Raw genomic sequence first — 19,068 nt, 5'->3', positions numbered from 1 at the left:
TTTAATGGGCTATTTTTAATGCTTCCTAAACAAGTTATTGTAGGTGGGCCAATTTTCCCTCTTTACTTGTTACTTAGAAGTCCATCTGGACATGTTCTATCCCGATCTTGTTCTCTCACCCCACTGGCTACAGAATAGTGCGTTTTTGTTTGAAAGGGTCAAAACATTAAGAATCTGACATCCAAAATATGTGCTATTTTTTTTTTCTGGAGTCAAAACCCCTAAAGTATAAATCCTTTTTAAATGAAGAAAGCAGTGCCAAAAGAAATGAAACATTTTTGGTCCCTCTCCAAAACAGAGAGATAGCACTGAAACAGGAAGTGGATGATTTAAATATCCACTCGGCATCTTGGCAACATTTATGTTTAAGAGACTTAAGGTTAAAAGGTTTTTGTCTGGCCTGGGAACACTCTATCTTCCCTAGGGTTTGGAGGTTTGGGGAAAACTTTTAAAAACTTATCAAGTATTTGCAATTAGCCATTTTTTGGAGACCAATTTGTTACTGGGAATGTCACAGGAAACGTTCCCTATATGCTGCATGCTACCATTACTCTCCTACTTCTTTTTTTTTTTTTTTTTTTTCCCCCCGAGACGGAGTCTCGCTCTGTCGCCCAGGCTGGAGTGCAGTGGCCGGATCTCAGCTCATTGCAAGCTCCGCCTCCTGGGTTTACGCCATTCTCCTGCCTCAGCCTCCCGAGTAGCTGGGACTACAGGCGCCCGCCACCTCGCCCGGCTAGTTTTTTACTTCTTATGTTAACCTCTTTAGCCACCTAGTTTCATGTGGTAGAAAGTTATTGTTTTATTTTCTATAAAGAAAGAAGAATGCGGTTCCAGTTCTTGTAACTACTTCTCCCAAAGTTGGAGCTACACAGAATGACTGAATAAGCAGAATGCAAAACTGGGGTTCAATTGATTTTGTGTGTGCTGTTTCCGAGGACCAGTTAGTGGCCCCATTCTTATAGCTAGAAATCGACAGTACTGGGAGGGTTTACACAAGGAAGTCAGGCCTTCTCCTACTTTCCACCTTTCAGAGATGAGAAACCACTATTATCTATTTATCAGCACAACACTGGAAAAAAAAATAAGCTCAAGGTTTTTGGTCTAAAAGACTGGAATAATGGTGTTGTCATTTACCAAACCTAGGAAGAACATAGAAGGAGGAGCTATGGGAGTGCAAATCAGTAGTTCAGCTTTGAACATTTTATATTTGACATGACAAAAAATTAGGCATTTGATTGGAATTGTTAAATAAGCAGTTGGATAAACAAGTCTGGGGTTCAGGGAAGAGGTCCTGAATATATTTATTTGGGAGTCATGCATTTGCATGGTATTCAATGCCAACAGACAAGATGAGACCAAGCCAGTGAGTTATTAGATAGAGGAGCGCAGTCCCAGGATAATTTTTAGGGTCTTCCAACATTTAAAGATCAGAGTAAAGACCAGAAACCAGCAGAGGAGACCGAGAAGAGTGGCCAATGAGGCAGAAAGAGAACCAGAAGGGTGAGGTGTGCTAGAAGCCAAATGAAGAAAGGACTTCCAAAAGAAGGAAGTGATCATCTGTGTCAAATGCTCATATATTAAGATGAGAATTGAGAACTGATCATTAGCTTTGGCAATGTAGAAATATTGATGATCTTGAAAAACGTCAAGGATGGTAGAGAAAAAGCCTGATTGGCATGGGTTCAAGAGAAGATGGGAGGAAAAGAACTCGGAGCAGTGAATAGAGACAAGATTTTCAGAATTTTTGTTGAAAGAGGGGCAGAGGATTGGAACAGTAGCTGGAGAGTTGTGTGGGTTTTAATGAATATTTCTTTTTTTCTCTTAGCTTAAGATGAGATATATTTTGACATGCTTGTATGATGATGAGAATAATCTAGTAGACAGAGATCACTGATGATGCATAAGAGAGGTGACAATTGCTACAGCAATGTCCTTGGGTAGATAAAGAGAGCATGAAATCTAGAGCTAAGTGGAAGGGTTGACCTTCAGTAGGAGCACGGACAAATCAGGCATCATTGCAGGAGTAGACAAACTATCTGGATTCAGCTATAGTAGATTGGAAAATAGGATGGTAGAAGCCTGTGATGCTCTTATCGGATTGCCTCCATTTTCTCAGTGAAATAAGGAAGCAAATTCTTCAACTAAGACGAAATTAAGGAAGCAGGAGGTTTGGGAGACTTTAAGGCAACAGAGGATGCTTGGACTTGGGCAACAGCAGACTTGCCAGGTAGCACTAAGGACCCAGTTAACATTACTGGTAACAAATTTTAAGTAAAAGCAGTTAGCTTAGCTGAGTGTTTTCCTCCAGCTGGATTTAGCTGCCTGCCTGCTTGCTACATGGAGAGCAGTGTTTAGAGTGATGAATCAGGGGATGTCAGCTGGTAAAGGAGGGTGGGTGGCTGAGGCATGTGGGAAGACACCATCATTGGAGGAGAGAAGCCCAAGGAACTAAGAGACCAGGGAATTAGAATGATCACAGACAAGAATATTGAAATCACTGAGAATTATGGCAGAAGTAGCATTGGAAAGACTTAAAACCAGCTAACATCTAGAAATGAAGGAAAGTAATGCAGGGATCAGAAAATGACTGCAACAAGGAGGGGTAGAGGATAATATTTTCAGGAAGGAAAATAGCTGTGGAGCAAGGAGATCATTGAGTCTACTTCCAGGCTCTGTGATACAAAGGGTATGGAAGCTGTCAGAAGAGCTATAAATCATGAGAGGAAGTATAAAGCATGAAGTTGCAGGGAACATTCAAAGAAGAGTTTGAGATACAGGGTCTTGGCTAATGACTTATTTGGAGTTACAGAGAAATCAGAAAGGGGAATGACATTGGATCAGAGCAGGAGATGCATAGAGCCAGTTGGCTGTTGGAGTAGGGGTTCCACAAGGATCTGGAAGTCCTGGGGGTCTTGCAGAATGTAAGGCATCATGCAGTCAGTCCCAGTGGTCTGTCATGAAGAGTGTAGTGGTGAGACTGGGACTGCTGTGGAGGGATTTCCTTTCAGCAACACACAGAATTCTGGGGCTCCCTTTCCCTTCCTACTGAGGTTGATTGGAGGCTTGGGAAGGAGTTGGTTACTAAGAGTACCCAAAGCCCTGGGAACCACCTTAACTCCTCTAACCCTACAGAAGATGCTATTTGTTCCACACCTTGTTTAATGCTTCAGTACAGCTGGTCCATAAGTCTTTGCTGTATCCAGAAGAAGGTCAGATAAAGAGTGAAGGCACACCCCCGTTGGAAAAAAAGCAACAGTCTCTCTGTGATTGTTGATTCACTATTTGCCTGTTGACTCCTGGAATTAACACTCAACAGAGTCAAGAAACCTGGGTATTGGTCTTGACTGAGTGTCCTTGGATAAATGCCTCCCCCAATTTGGTTTTGAATGTCTTCCTCTGTAAAATAAGGGAGCTGGATCACATGACATGTATGTTCCCTTTAAGCCCTGAATCTGAGTCTTTAACTGTGGCTTCCTAGCTTTTGGGTTTGGCCTACATTAGCCCCTGGTTCCTACCCTTTATTCTCAGTTTTGCCATGGTCTAGCTTTTCATTTCTTATGTCAGGAGCATGGACCAGCCACAGTACTTTTGACTAGGTTGCTTGCTGTCCCTTAGGTGACTGTGTCTTCACATGTCCAGACAAGTGATGCCAAGGATTGCTGCAACTCTAGCTTGCCTTTGGGGATGAAGTGGGTTAGAACCCAACACACAATAATATGGTTGGAATTTAGGCTGTGCATACTGTCTGAGAAGCAACTATCACATTGCTTGTATGTCTATGGCACAAAGAACAAGAAGAGATGAAAGGAGAACATATACTCCATGTTGTCTCTCCAGCTGGTCCTTAAGTTATAGAATTTCTGCCTCTTTTTTCCCCAGTGCTAGTGGGACTTCCCAGTCCCATTTCCTCCTGGAGAAGTTTCCTGTCATTATTCCTGGATAAGGAACACTCTGCTTGGGGTTTTAGTACATGTCACTCTTGCTTTGTGAATATTAACTAAACATGGTTTTGGCTGTATAACACTGATGCACTGTAATGATATCATTCACCTATCTGAAGTCTTACTGTTTAGAGGGGTGACCCTCTAAACCATTTCTTGTGGTTTTTAAGGTTGAAGGAATGTTTAACTGAGCCTATGAGGTCCTATACTAAAATTTTACCTATCTTCCAGAAGCTAGCAAGGCCTAGGATTTTTACTAAACTAAAAAATGCAATGAATTGGTAGAACTGAGAAATTTGGTGTTTGAACCAAATGCATGAAGAAAATGAAAATAGAGACAGAATACTTACCATCATTTACAAATATATAATATTCTCAAAAGAACCAATTATCAAATAAAACATTTTAAGATATCTATCCTTTGAAAAACAAAGCCTATTAATTTTTTTAAAAAACTACCCTTGAACTGGCATATATTCCCTTTGTAAAATATCAATTCCTTAAGAATCCTTCTTTTAAAATAACAATTGTGATAACCAGGGTCATTCACTTGTGAACTTGTCTTGCCTTCTCTTAACTAGATCCAGAACATTTGTTTTGCTCAGTGCTGTCCTGCTTTCCCTCAGCCTAGCTAAAGTTCTACTAATTTAGTTCAGTTGTATAACTTCCTTCTAGTGGGAGTCGTCTCCAGCTTTAAAATTTTATTTTTCTGGAATCATGCAAGAGTTTGTTATGCACAAGTATGGACTATAGGCTTTAAAAATAGAGCCAAATTTTACATGCAATCGCAGTTTATCTCAGTGTCTAATTATATAATGTGATGCTGCAAATCAATAGACGTGTCCTTAGCACTGCATCAGGTAAGGATGAGGAACACAGGGGCCATGTCGATCCAAGAGCTTTACAGTTTGTCTACTGGCAGCCATTTATTGAAGGAAATTGCTAGAGTTCTTGGATTTTCCACTTATTAATTTTTGCATGCTGGAAAAGGTGAGAATTTGACTAGTTCCATTTAGTTTGCAATTTAAAAGCTACCCCAAAATATTTGAAAGAGCTTATGACATCATTCTTAGATCATGTGTACATGCTCAGAAACCAAACCTATTCCTGAATAGCCCCTTTCTCTTCAGTCAATTTAAGCAATCAGTAGACTGTTTTGTATATGCAACATTAATTCATTTGGAAGATTTATGCTTATGTTGTTGCGCTGACTGAGCTGGTCAGAGGATTTTAGAAGTTTCCAGACGAATGGGTAAAATGTAGGGAGTAAGCACACTTTGAAGTGAACTGTGCAGTCATAGGGTCATTGTATTCAGCCAGACACTGGAGAAGACATTTCCACTGTTTCCCATACTAGTTACATTTCATTGACAATCCCATGGCTTCAATAGGTGAGACTCTACTGTGTCAGAAGGTACAACAATGAGTTTCAGTCTCCTTGAACTTCTCTTGTGGCACCTGTTTCCTCCTTGGCTTTATTAAAAAGTTATGTCTTCTGTTTTTGGAAAAGTAGCTGTCAGAGGATTAGAGACAATTCGTTGAATTGGATTATTTGTTGTCACAAATTTTATAATAGTATTGTAGATCACAGACCAATGGAGAGCTGTTCACATTTGCTAGGATGTTATTACTACTTTGGTTTTATTTTTATTTAAATTTTTTATCTCTACTATTCTCCTTTATGGTCAAAACTATAAAGAGTGCATCTTTGGAGGAATGCAAGGTAGGTAAGCTTGCTAAGAGCTTCCTCAAGACTACTTTAAAAGAAGACTTATATTTAACAAACAGAATCTCAACATATGGACATAGACCCTCTTGAGCTGGTTAGAAAGGACTTTTTTCTTTATTTGCTCTTTTTGACCACTGACATTTATTTTAAATTTTTTCTTTTTAAAACATTTTTATTCTGAAATAAAGTAAAAGATTAACAGGAAATTACAAAATAGTACAGAAAGGTCCCAAGTACCCTTCACCCAGTTTTCCCCAGTAGTAACATCTTGCATAACTACAGTACAATACCAAAACCCAAGAAATTGACATTCGTGTGATTCACAACGTTATTCAGATAAGAAGGTCTTTTTTTAAAACAAGAAATAATTCATTACAACCACAGGCTTCCTCTAAAAACTGTCCCTTTGACTGAAAAATGCCTGATTGTTTGTTGTTTATTCAGTACTTCTCCACATTTTGCAGAGGCAAACAAAATCATTTTTATAAATCCCAACCTATGAAGGACAGAACAGAGTCATTGTTCTATTTTTCAAAGTATACAAAAGCTAAATGAGAAAAAAATCATCTGGGAAGGCAGAAATCCATTGGTGCAAAGTTTTTAGAAAGCTAAGTGAAGTAGTAATTATCTTACTCATTCCATTATTGAAGAATTCTTCAAAATTTTATTCATTTACAATAAAATTTCAATAAATTCAATTCCATTCTATTACAATAAAATTTTATTTACTTACAATAACATTTTCCCATATATTTCTGAAAAGTCACAGTTTTGTGGCAACAAGATTAGAATTTTCAAACAATACTTTTTGTCACACTTATCTTCAACCCATTTTGTTATAACCTCATCTGTAATAAACCCAAAAGAGTTTACTCTTTTTCTTTATTTCTTAGTTAACTGTTTTTGAGTTTTATATACACAGAGAACATTCCTTGAAGAAAGAGGCAAGGTATACATACACACAGTTTGGTTGCTATTTTTTTCTTACAATGTATTTATACTGTTCTCAATTTAAAGACCAAATAATCTCAGGAAAATACAATATTTTACTTTTTAAGGTTCATATTTTATGAGTAATAAATTTAATTTTGAGGGATACGATGGAAAACCATAAATATGAAAGCACTCTCTTAAGGTCAACATTAAATCTGATAATATGTAGAATAGATTTAAGACTATTTTGAAGTTTCAACTAGAGTTTCACCCAGTGTGCTTTCTTCGTAGGTTTTAATGCTGGTTTACCAAAGGAAAAGTAAATTGCTTTCTGGTAACAAATTATTGCAGAAGATCTTCTACTTAAAGCACAGATGCATTTTTTTTTTCATTTACTTCTCTGTTTTTGAAGGGTTCGATGTTTATTTGGGGGAGGTTTATGTCAATTATTTAATCAGAAGCAGGCCCCAGAGTTTGCCAGTGATATTTTGGAATGTAGGGTGTACTTCAAAGAAAGGTTCCATGTCTCTTGACCCAGATGAAGCCAATTTTTCATAGTGAAGAGCAAGGTAATTAGATTTTCTTTTTCAGAGCAACAATTATTTTTAGACTGAATTTGATGGGTCATATTTCTCTGCTCAGTAAATCTTGATTTATCACTCCACACTGGAAAATGTAACTCAATGACCCACCGTTGCGCCAGAGCTTCTGTGGGCAGCCAAGCTCCAAGAGGCAGCTGGACATGATGTGAATTTGGTGTCTATGACAAACTCCAAGATGGCAACCGAGCAGTAAACCAGTGGCAGTAGTTCATATGCCAACATTTTTGTTTATTTGTAATGGAAAACTTTAGGAGGAAAACACAGGAGACTGGGTGCCAGGGGTGTGAGGTAGAGATTTCAATCCTGTTCAGTCACTTGGGAAAATCCAAACTGACCACACTAAACCAGATCCAAAATCCCAGACTAATTTCCTCTCCTCTTTCCCCTGTGAGTGCTTCTGATTTCACACACGGCAAGAGCAACTGAGAACAGGGAGCCTGATTAGATGAATTAGGAACCCTCGGGGAGGCCGAGGAGCAAGAACAAAAGGCCTGGAGTTGTAGAACATGCTAGAACATGAATGACAGTCTCTAGGGAATTAAGAAGCATTCTCCACTCTATTCCACGGCCTTTTGCTGACTTAACTCCTAGTCTTCCTTCACGTCTCAGCTTAGGATACCACTTCTCAAGGAAAGCTTAACAGACTCAAGTTTGACTTATTACCTTTCTCTGTGCCCTGACAATTATTGATACCCTCTCCAGAGCAGGGTTATCACACTGCATTGTAATATTTAATATTGACATCCCTACTGGACTGCAAGCCTAATTGAACTGGGGCCATACCACTCATGTTTACAATTGTATGCTTTTTGCTTAGCACTGTGTCTAGCACACAGGAAATGCTTAATATGTATGTGTTGTTTATGTCAGCCATGCCCTTAATGTTTGGGATGCTCCAGATGGCTTAATAAAGTGTTTAAGTGTCTTTACAACCTCAGCCCAGTCCCATGGTATTGAAATAATCTCTACCAAGCTTTGGAAAATTCAATCAGCATCTAAGAAGCGCTTGTAAAAAGCATTTTAGTACCCAATGATGACTACACATAAACCCTCTAGATCCTGAGCCAGATGTGATGGCACCTGCCTGTGGTCCCAGCTACTTGGGAGGCTGAGGCAGGAGGATTGCTTGAGTCTAGAAGTTCAAAGCTGTAGTGAGCTATGGTTGTACCACTGCACTCCATCCTAGGCAACATAGTGACATCCCATCTCAAAACAAAACAAACAAACAAACAAACAAACAAAAAACCCTGGTTTTAAGAAAACAATGAAGATAACCATGAAAATACACACTAGCCTATAAATGTATATGCTAAAAGAGAATGGAAACTGAAACAATGGATCTAATGAAAATCAGGTATGGTTTTGAAATTTTGTTAATGTTCTTCTTTTTTCACCAGTCTATTCACTTCAGTTTGATTTTCATGGAAATTCAGATCTAAGAGAGAATTTTGAGTTCTTGTCTACACAGATGGTAACCAGAAACTTCTAAGACATATTCTCAGTGTAATTTTCAGCCCGTAATGATGAGGGTGGTCTGTCTACATTGTAAGAAGATTAAACTGACAGATTTGTGATCTTGTATGTATAGATGGATAATGACCTAAAAGCTATGCTTAAAATTGCCCCTGGAGCCATTTTACTCCTGAATCTGTTGGTTTCTGTGGTAAAATATTCAGTTCTATGTTGTCAAAAAGGTGAACAATAAAATCTAGGAGAAATCTGTCATGGGTAGAAGTGGGTGGAACACATTTAATCCACCAGATAAAATGCTTCCGGTCTAAAGGCTGCTGAAAGATACTTGAAAGTCTAGATGTTGGGTGATCTTCTCCAGATAGCATTGTAAGACAACACAAAATATTTGAAGTCAAGTCATATTACCAGGAGAAAAATCATTTTCACTGTTCCTGGAAGAAGTCTTTCTGTCTACACTTTACCCACTACGAATGTCGAGACGTTCTGAAGGACTATCTTGCACCTTTAGTAATGAATGTCATTTAAAAATTAATCTCTTTTAAAATGAGATTTTCCATAAATGCTAGATGTCCATCGTTGCCCAGTTTCAAAGGAAAAATCTACGTGATACTCTGACATATTGGTCAAATATTTTATTCTGGGGGATACGGTGGGTAGCAAGGGGTGGTCGTGGACTGTAGGGAGTGTTGACTTCAAAATATATATTAGCATTTCCATTATTTTAAAAGACTTTTAAAAGACTAACAATATAACATATGGACAAAGGGATACATTCCTTAGAAAAATTTTAATGGTAACATGAAACCACAGTAAGCAGTGAAGGAGAGGAGAGGAGAAAAAAGATGTAAACTATTTACTTCCCCTTAGAGGCTAGAATGCAGTTGTTTTCTGTTAAACTTAGAATATGTTTATGCGTAACTGACTCAATTATAAAATGAAAGCTAAGTAACTGTTGGAATTTGTGATTACACCATGTAAATGTTACATACCTTGGCAATGTAGAATAATAATAACATAATTTTTTAAATACAGAAGAGACTGTAAGAAAACAAAATAAGTGTGCAAATTTCCCTATGCTTTATAACAGGGATTCAGATAACATCTAGTGGTAATATCTGTAGTTAAAACAACAACAAGCCCAGCCTTTTAGTTTTTTTCATAATTTTAACTTTTAAAAACCCATATCTCATTATAAAGAAACATTTATCTAGTTCATCAACTTCTATCATTGAAGCTGTTTCTCTTTGTTAAATTATTGTAAGCAATATTTCTAAATATTAGACTACATTTATAAAACTATTTCTACCTATCCATCTATCTATTCTTATATTTTTAGAGATATCCAGAATTTTGTTCACCAAATGTTAACAATTTATTTCTGAGTGCTAGATATAGGTGATTTGTTAAAAATGTTCTTTATACTTTTTTATGTTTAACTTTTTAAAAGAGTCAATGACATTTTTTAAAAATTATTATTATTATTTTTTGAGACGGAGTCTCACTCTGTCACCCAGGCTGGAGTGCAACAGCGCAATCTCAGCTCACTGCAACCTCTGCCTCCCAGGTTCAAGTGATTCTCCTGCCTCAGCCTCCTGAGTAGCTGGGATTACAGGTGTGCACCACCACGCCTGGCTAATTTTTGTATTTTTAGTAGAGATGGGGTTTCACCATGTTGGCCAAGCTGGTCTCCAATTCCTGACCTCGTGATCTGCCCAGCTCAGCCTCCCAAAGTGCTAGGATTACAGGCGTGAGCCACTGCGCCCGGCCAAGAGTCAACAACATTTTAATAAAAGAGATAGATGTTTATAGAGAGAGCTAGTTGAACCTCTCTCTCTTTATTTCTATCTATGATTTCCTTTTTTTCTTTCAAAGGTTTAACAATTAATTCTTTAAAATATTGGTTCAATTGTGGCACACTGACCTCTCTTGTTGGCCAGAAACTTATAGGGGGAAGTCTCAATAAAATTATTCAGTCTAAAATCACAAACAGCTGACAACTTTGTGGCACATCGTCCAATTCTTGGAGACAGTGCCAACCCTTGGACAGGTCTATATTATCTTGGGCACAAGACTGCTTGCTAAGTTAAAGTTACATATTGAAGAGAAATCAGATATTTTTATTTCTAGAATTTTCTGTTTGATGAGGTACTGTTGGCTATCTTTTATTTATCTTTTATTTGGGCCAATGCCTAGGCCCAAAAGAGGTTGTTTGGTGAATGATAATGGGTAAATGGGATGAAGGGAAACTTTCTAGAATTTCTAGAATCATATCTTGTCTGAACAAGATATGAATTGATCAGTTCACTTGTCAAACAAGAAAGATATTTGTGTCTATCCACAAATTTTATTCTTCAGCTGAATTCAGAATATAGTGATTTTTCATAAGAAACGACAAAATTTAATAAGTTATGCATTTGTTAAAAAATACTAACTTGTCTAGCATAATCCTGAAATGTCAAACATATTCTATAATTGTTTTATGGGTGAATGCTAACACTCACTGTAAATGAGGCATTGATACTTCCTTGTATAAAAATATTTTAAATTTCTAAAATTTCTTGTCTTACCATCTCCTTTTCAAACTTCCTCCCCAAATCTTCAAACAACTTTTTCTACTTCATTTGAAGAGAATTAGGTATGGTTTTCATTCATTGCATTTTTCTATTATATTTCTATACTCTACGTTCTATTTGGTGATATAGTTAGTTGCTTCTATCTCCCTGGCTAAATCATGTGTTCTTTGAAAGCAGAAACTATGCTTTAATTTATCCCTGCCTCTCCACTGTAACTGGTTTAGTACTTTACATGTAGAAGCTCAGTACTCAAGTCAATAATGTGGAATTACCTTAAGATGAATTGGTGAATAGGTCTGCAGAAAAATGATTTCTCTGTGGGTCACCCTGCCCACCCCAACTGTACCTTCACATGTCTCCTTAAAATGCAAAATTACTGGAAGCTTGGGAAAGATGTATGCTTCTATATGTACTTACGTATCATCTCAAAAAGAAAATTTCTGTAATTTTTATCTAAAAGATGCCTATGAGAACAAAGCCAAACAAGTAGCTAAGGCCCTAAGCACTCAATGGGAAGAATAAAATACCTCGATATTTACATGGTTCATTTTGACTGTACCCACAGGGCAGCGAACATCTGCATGAAAAGTAAAAAATTCAGCTTGTTAGATGACTGGTTGTGAAGAGCCAAACATTGGGTATCATGTCATCCACATGTCTGGTTGATTGAATATGAATTGCCCCCTTTTTATCCAGATGGCTTCAGCAATAGATAAAGCATGGAGACTTTTCCACATTTTACATGGTGCTTGGTGTTGTAGAATTCAGCCTTTGTGTGTTCTTTTTCCCCTGTCTTGCTATTGCCTGGATCTCATTAGGAACCATTAGTGATGTAATACTAAACCTATGGAATCTTAAACACGCTTTTAAAATCCTGTGGAATAAAGATGTCTCCTACCAAACCAAAAATGCAGTGGGAATAGACAAAGTTACATTTCTTTAAGAAAAAATGACTCATTTCATAGTTCCCAAACTGTTTTGACTGAAGCTTCTCAAAATAAACTTTCTGGAATATAGAGCCTTTGATGTCTGACTTTGAAAAAAATATCATTTCTCAAAGATACAATTCAGTCCTTTTGGGGTGTTCATGTATTTTTGCAGATTAACTTTTATTTCAACAAGTGAATGACACAATATTAAATAGTCATCTGACAAAGAAAGAAAAGTATGTTTGAAGTGGTCTTAACTCCTACACAAACCAAATATAAAGAACATGCCGTATGATTTTTTAAATTGCCACAAAAATAGAATTTTCAGAACATTACCAGAAGGGGGATTTGGTCCATTAAGAATAACAAAACAGTTTAGATGTCATGAAAGTAGAAGATTAGGAGTGCCGTTAAGCTTACTAATGAGATTTTTGATTCATATGCTATTTCCTAGGCTAGGCAACATTTTTAATTTTTCACAGTCTTGAACCTTAATCCTTGAAGGGTAATTCAAGTTTCAGAACTTACATACTGCAATTTGTTTGGGGTGGCAATTTGCCATTCATTTGCCTCTGGGTTCTTTTGTTCTCTTTCAGCTGGGGGACTCAAAAGTGGTCATTTATTAAGTCCAGGTCTACACATGACCACTGAAACAACTGGATTTCAATCAAATCTTCTAAAAAATCCAAACAACCATTTTTGTGCAGTTGATCAGATTGATTTAAGACATCAATTGCTCTATTCAAATAACAGTGAATGAAATAATTGTGTAACTGGACAATCCTTCTTCTTCTTTTCTTCTTCTCCTTCTCCTTCTCCTTCTCCTCCTTCTTCCTCTTCCTCTTCCTCTTCTGTTTCTCTTTGGAGTGGTGGAAGGATTGGTTAACATCTGCATTCTAGCTTCAACTCTTCCACCTCTATCTGATGCTTGAAAAGTTTCTCTTAACCTTTCAAGCCTCATTTTTCTTATCTATAAATGGAGAGAACAAACACTCACCTTGTGCTATGTTTGGGATGTTAAATAGATGCTGTGGCATTTGATACACGATTGGCCTACAATAAATGTAATTTTTTCCCAATTTCCCCTCAATTGTACATATGGAGTTTTCTGCCTTTATTCATTTTCCACTGTGATGATAACTTCTCAACAGAGGGTTAAAAGAATATTTGACACTCGTTATATTACACTGTTAAAAAATATGAGAACTAGAGATACACCTCACTTGGTCAGATCTGAGCTCCAGGGCCTGACGTCTCCGATGATAGCAAGAAAAGACTGTTGTTGGAATTTGTGTTATTCTCTGAGGCTTTAAAAATACTACCTTTCCTTCAGAGCCTTTTAAATATCTATTATGCAGTAACATCTCTACACTACTCTTGAACCTATGCACATTTTTAGCCTGGTACCAGTATTGAAAGTAATATATTCCAAGTGTTTAATACTTATAATGCAAAGAGGTTTTTCTGTTATTCGACCTAAAATGATCACTTCAAAGCTTTAAGATTTAGATAAAGTGGGGAGAAAGGGGGATAGAAAAAGGAGCATGAGAAAAGGGGTAAAGTAATTAACATTTATAAGATGATGGCCAAGTTTATTAGAAAATAGATGGGGTCATACATTTCGGTAGACCTGAACTTCACTTCCAGCTCTGTCTCATTCTAGGGCATAGAGTTGTTAAAAGAATGTAATGTACCCGCATTAAAATAAATTTGCTTTGTTAACTATAAATTTAAGTTTGGATTTCCTCTTTCCAAGCATGTATTTTTAAAAGTGATTAGGGTAATTTAAGGTCTTTAAATTGCTATGAAATATCTGAGCATTAAAGGGGGGTGAGAAAAATTAGCATTTTAAAATTCTCTATATAAGGATAATTTTATAGTCTAACTTTTGGATTTATAGATATCTTATGTATATTCTCCTAGAAAAAACGTGAAGATTTCCCTTTTGGTGAAGTCATTTAGAGTTCATTGTTGGTTGGTATAATCTACAAAATTATATTCAATTATGCAATTAATTTAAAATATTGCATCACATAATAACCCAAGGTCATTTTATATATTTACAATAAAAAATTGTTTTGACCCTTCCTATAGATTAACCTTCCAAATGATTTATTGATCATTAATAGCTCAATTTTTAGACCCAGGGGTCAGAGTTCAGGGCATGGCAACTGAGAACAGATCCCTGTACAGACTGACCAGAGGAGCCTCGGGTATGCCGGGGAGAAATACATGCACGTTTCTCAATGTCTCAGGCTATCTTTTCCTTCAGTTTCACAAACACCATCTTAATTCAGGTTTCAAGAATCTCCAAACTTACCTACACACTCTAGTTTAGCCCTTTCAAGTATCATTCCATCCTATAAACTGATTTTAAATCTTCCCAAACTACTGTTTATATAAAAAAAATCTTAGTCTCAAAAATCTTCCCAAAGTACTACTTACTTTAAAAATTTTAAATTAAAGAGAGGTGAACAAAATTAGCATGTTAAAATTCTCTGTATAAGGATAATTTTATTACTCTATTGTCTGCTCCAAAGAATAAAGTACAAAACTGATATTCAAGGACCTGGTCAATATTCCTGCTTTCTCCCACCCTCCCAGGCAGGCTTTTGAATGTACTCTCCCACGACCACAGCTGCCCATGACCACAACTGATGTATTTCTGTTCTGCTGACGTTGCTCCTTCCTCATGTTTGAAATATTCTCACACCTCCTTTCTAGTTATCCAAATCTTAACTCTTTAAGTGCCAATCATCTTTCTGAAGCATCTCCTAAGTACTCCAAACCACCTAATCAACACACACCCAAGCTTTTCTAGTCTATTCTTCAACATTTTACAGTTTAGAAGATCCAACCTGCAGAGTTTGTGACTTGCCAGAGGTCACAAAGGAAGTTAGTAGTGTCACCATGACTTAAAATTGAGGTCTTTTACCACCAGTACTGTTGCCTGGATTCCCTAAACTAATCAGGATAACAGGCATTTTACTGATAATATTGGTTTTGTATTGTTGGTTCATTGTTCCTAAGTATGAAACCTGGATATGCCCAAATTGTTCCTGGATTATTCTTTCATTTCAGATCCAAATAAAATAATTGGGGCCTCCATCTCAATATTTCAGAGACTCCCCAAGAAAGAGATAAGGTGGAGGGATGCTTTATGTTTTTGTCACCTCCTGCTCCAAATTCCGGTCACACATTTACAGCCTCAGTCCAACCTCTACCGGCTTAAGTCTGAGCATGGAAAAGTTCTTTTTTTCTTCATTCCCACAAAGCTGCTGCATTTAACAGAGTTTGATGAATGGTTTATGGTGATAGAAGGGCATTAAAGTGCAGCCCACACTGGATCACAGCTCAAAATTAAATATTTTAATTTGAGAAAAAAAATTAGCTCTTTAGCTCTTTGCCTTAATTCTCTCCCATGTGATTTTGGGGTGGACAGGACCATTCAACTTTTACAACCGCAAAGCAAGGTCAGGATATTTACGTAAACAAAATATAATAGTTATCTACCCTGGGCTTATGCCTTTAGTAACTCTAAGAAGCAACAGAAGTTTTGACATTAGTTTTTCTTTAACTTGGCCCAGGTTGAAATCTTAGGCAGATCTCCCTATCTCAATGGATCAGGACAATGGTAGGAGTCAATGGGTATTCATTTGCTACATTCTTAGTTGGGAAAATGAATCCAGCACTATTTTCCAGAATGTAGTGAGATCAGGAAGAGAGTAAAAGCAGAAAATGGGCATTTTTTTTTTGCCATTTGCTGAGCTTTTTCTCCATACCAGGTTCTATACTGTTATACACATTACCCCATTTCATTCTCACAACAACCATGCAAGGTAGGCATTCTCCACTTTTCAGTGGAGCAAATAAACAATTTGCCAAAGTCATCCAGCAAGAAAGTGGCACAATCCAGAATTCAAACCCAGATCTGCCTGGCTTTAAAAGCCTTTCAGGACTTGGCCAGATGACAATGGCAATGACCCAGGCACAGGAAACAGTGAGGACCATATTAGATCACATGATATTCCAAATTTATCAGAGTGCTGGGAGTCAGAATAAATAGAAATGTCAGTCAAAGGTGTTATTTGGGGAAGGCGATGGAAGGTCCATGATGGACTGAGGTTCAGATAGAGGAGATGACTTTCCTTTCATTCATTCTTCTGTTTAAAGCTACCGGATTTAACACAAACTCTGAGGACCTTCTACAGAATCTGAATTGGGCATCCCCAGGTCACTTAGTTTTTATAACCCAACAAGGGCAACATATTTAATAGACTATCACCAAAAGCCTTTCCGAGAAGCTTGTATTTATTCATCTTGCCTGAGACGGGGCAAAGGGGGCAGGTATCTGGTTTTTGTTACTGCATAGAAATACAACTTTGGTTTCGTTGATGTGAACGGATAAGCACTGCATGTGAACTGAAATCACACTATGTCTAAACAGAGGACTCTGTGGCACTTTTCTTACTAAAAAGTTGTTAAGTTTGGCAATCCTCACTCTGTTCCAGTCAAACATTTTCTTAACCATATTAGGTTATATGGAAATAAGCCAATGTCGTGGCTGGTGTATGAGTAGGTCTTCTGCACCGAGGCAGTTTTCTTGAGAGCATTTTCTCGCTGGTTTAAAAGGAATAGAGACAAATGTGGCTCAGAGTATATTTTTAAATATGGCTGGAAAGAAAAATAAAAATTCACTGATCCAAAAAGAAGTCAGAATTGCAGCTAGACCAAAGTCAGATTTTTAAGCTAGAAGACTTGGAGAGATTTGGGTATTTGCTTGCTGCTTATTTTTAAAAAGCCCAGCCAACCTTAACACAGATATAAGGGAGGAAATCAGAACAAAATTGCATCATCTGTTCCATAATTGTCCAATGTTGTTCTCGTTGCTTAATCTCGTGGGTTAGAAAACCAGCATTTGAGCTCTGGATTCACTACATTCTGAGTAATCCTAGACACTGGGCTTAATTTCATTGTTTGTCAAATGGGGGATGATATACTACCTCTATCATAGGATTCTTAGGAAAATCCAATGAGATAATGCATGATTCAACTATTACCAAAAAAGCGTATTATGAGCCTTCTGTCTTTCAAACTACAACAGTTGGAGAAAAGTAGCAGCAGAAAAAATAGCTTTTAGGTCTGCCCCTGGTTGCTCTGATACAGTTATCTGCTTTTCATTTAGATGTATCATATTCTGCTTTGACAGCTAATAATTATTCATTCATATATCTATTCCTTTATTCAGAATATTGAGCACTTAGCAAGTGCCAAGCTCTTAATTCTCATCGTTGCAAATAGATGATAAATCAATAAAGCTCCCCCCATCTTATCGTTAGACACTCTTTTGAAATATTTTTATTTCAAGATACATGTCGGCCATTCATTCATTCCATGTATATTTATTGAGTGACAACTAAATGGCAGGCAACTGCAAAGTGCTGAGGAATCATTAGTAAACACAATAGATACATCCTCATGGAGATTTCAGTCTAGTAGAAAAGATAGATATTAAATACATAAGTACTCAAACATAAATATCATCGTGAATTGTGATTGTACATGAAGACAAAGAGCAGAGACTTATAACAGAGAATGACATGGAAGTAAAATCTTAAAAATCTATATGTCTAATGCAACAAATTTTAATTTACAATACCTTGGCAATAAATGGATAGGATATTTGAAAACGTTATCATCTAATTGTACTGTAACACAAAAATTGGTGTTTTCAGGGTGTCGCAATTATTTAATACTATTCCAATTTTGACTTTGTGGGTTTAAGAAAGGCTAAGAATTATCCAAGTAAGAAGTATGCCTTTGTCATTAGCTAATGGTGAGGGGCTCATTTCTGGTCTCTGTGGCCAGTAAGCTCTAGATCCATGCAAGAAATTGAAAGCAAGCTTGTGTGACTGGATCACAAGAGAGAGGCACAAGAGGAAGCTAGAGAGGCAGACTGGGCTAGATCATACATGACATTGTAGGCCATGGGAAGAGTTGGATCTGTATTCTAGATGCACTATAAAGCTACCCAAATGTTTTAAGCAGGGTAGTGACATGATTAGATTTATGTTTTTAAAAAGGTAATTGTTTGCAGATGGCTGGAAGATTAGAACAGAAAGACCAGTTGGGAGGCTCTTGGACGGGTCCAGATGAAATGATGGTGGCTTGGATTTGAGTGACAGCAACAATAATGAAGATAAATGGACCATTTTCGGCAAATATCCTGAAGGGAGAATCACCTGGATTTAGTAATTTACTGTAGAGGGAGTAATGGTAGATGAAGAAGGAGGAAGTGTAGGAAATGATTCCCAAGTCCAGAGTTTAAGCAACCAGGTAAATATTGGTGTCATTTGCTAAGATGGGAAAAACTTGGGAAACATGGACTGTGTTCAGTTCTATCCTGTTTGCTGAGGAAAAAAAAAAAAAAAAAAAACGGGGGGGAGTAGCGGTAGAAGTTTTTGTGAGTTATAGAGAGGAAACAAAATTATAAAGCTTAACACCCGTCTTCAGAATGCTTGCACCCTAAGCATTAAATCCACTGTTGATATTTCCTTAACAGACTTTCTCAAACCACCAGAGGCTCTACTATGATGTGGGTTATCTCACTCCTACAATTTATTCTCTCTTCACCCTTCCTCTGTGTGTGTCTACATATAACGCAATTGATTTTAATAATTTAATTTGCTACACCTTTGGATTATTTCATTTATCAAGGCATCAGTCGATCTTAAAAACTAGATCTTTAATTTCTTTAATTTTTTAAGTTCAGGGGTACATGTGCAGGATGTGCAGGTTTGTTACACAGGTAAATGTGTGTCATGCGGGTTTGTTATACAGATTATTTCATCACCCAGGTATTAAGCCTAGTACCCATTAGTTGTTTCT

At 37.1% G+C, this 19,068-nt stretch overlaps 1 protein-coding gene and 1 long non-coding RNA gene across 13 annotated transcripts in view; one reads left to right on the top strand and one right to left on the bottom strand.

Moving 5' to 3' along the window:
• The window catches only part of LOC105471446 (caldesmon 1), a 236,598-nt gene that overhangs the window by 72,483 nt on the left and 145,047 nt on the right, over window positions 1-19,068 (top strand). The gene's annotated exons all lie outside the window — the stretch shown is intronic.
• The window catches only part of LOC112424846 (uncharacterized), a 45,588-nt gene continuing 37,035 nt past the window's right edge, over window positions 10,516-19,068 (bottom strand). For all 4 annotated transcript variants that reach the window (XR_003015790.2, XR_011621953.1, XR_003015788.2 and 1 more), the window contains one exon: window positions 10,516-13,150. This is a non-coding gene — a long non-coding RNA (uncharacterized lncRNA). The remainder of the gene's footprint in view (window positions 13,151-19,068) is intronic.

Source organism: Macaca nemestrina, chromosome 4 (assembly GCF_043159975.1).
Source record: "Macaca nemestrina isolate mMacNem1 chromosome 4, mMacNem.hap1, whole genome shotgun sequence".
Classification (NCBI taxonomy): Eukaryota; Metazoa; Chordata; class Mammalia; order Primates; family Cercopithecidae; genus Macaca; species Macaca nemestrina.
This window is presented reverse-complemented; position numbering and strand designations above follow the sequence as displayed.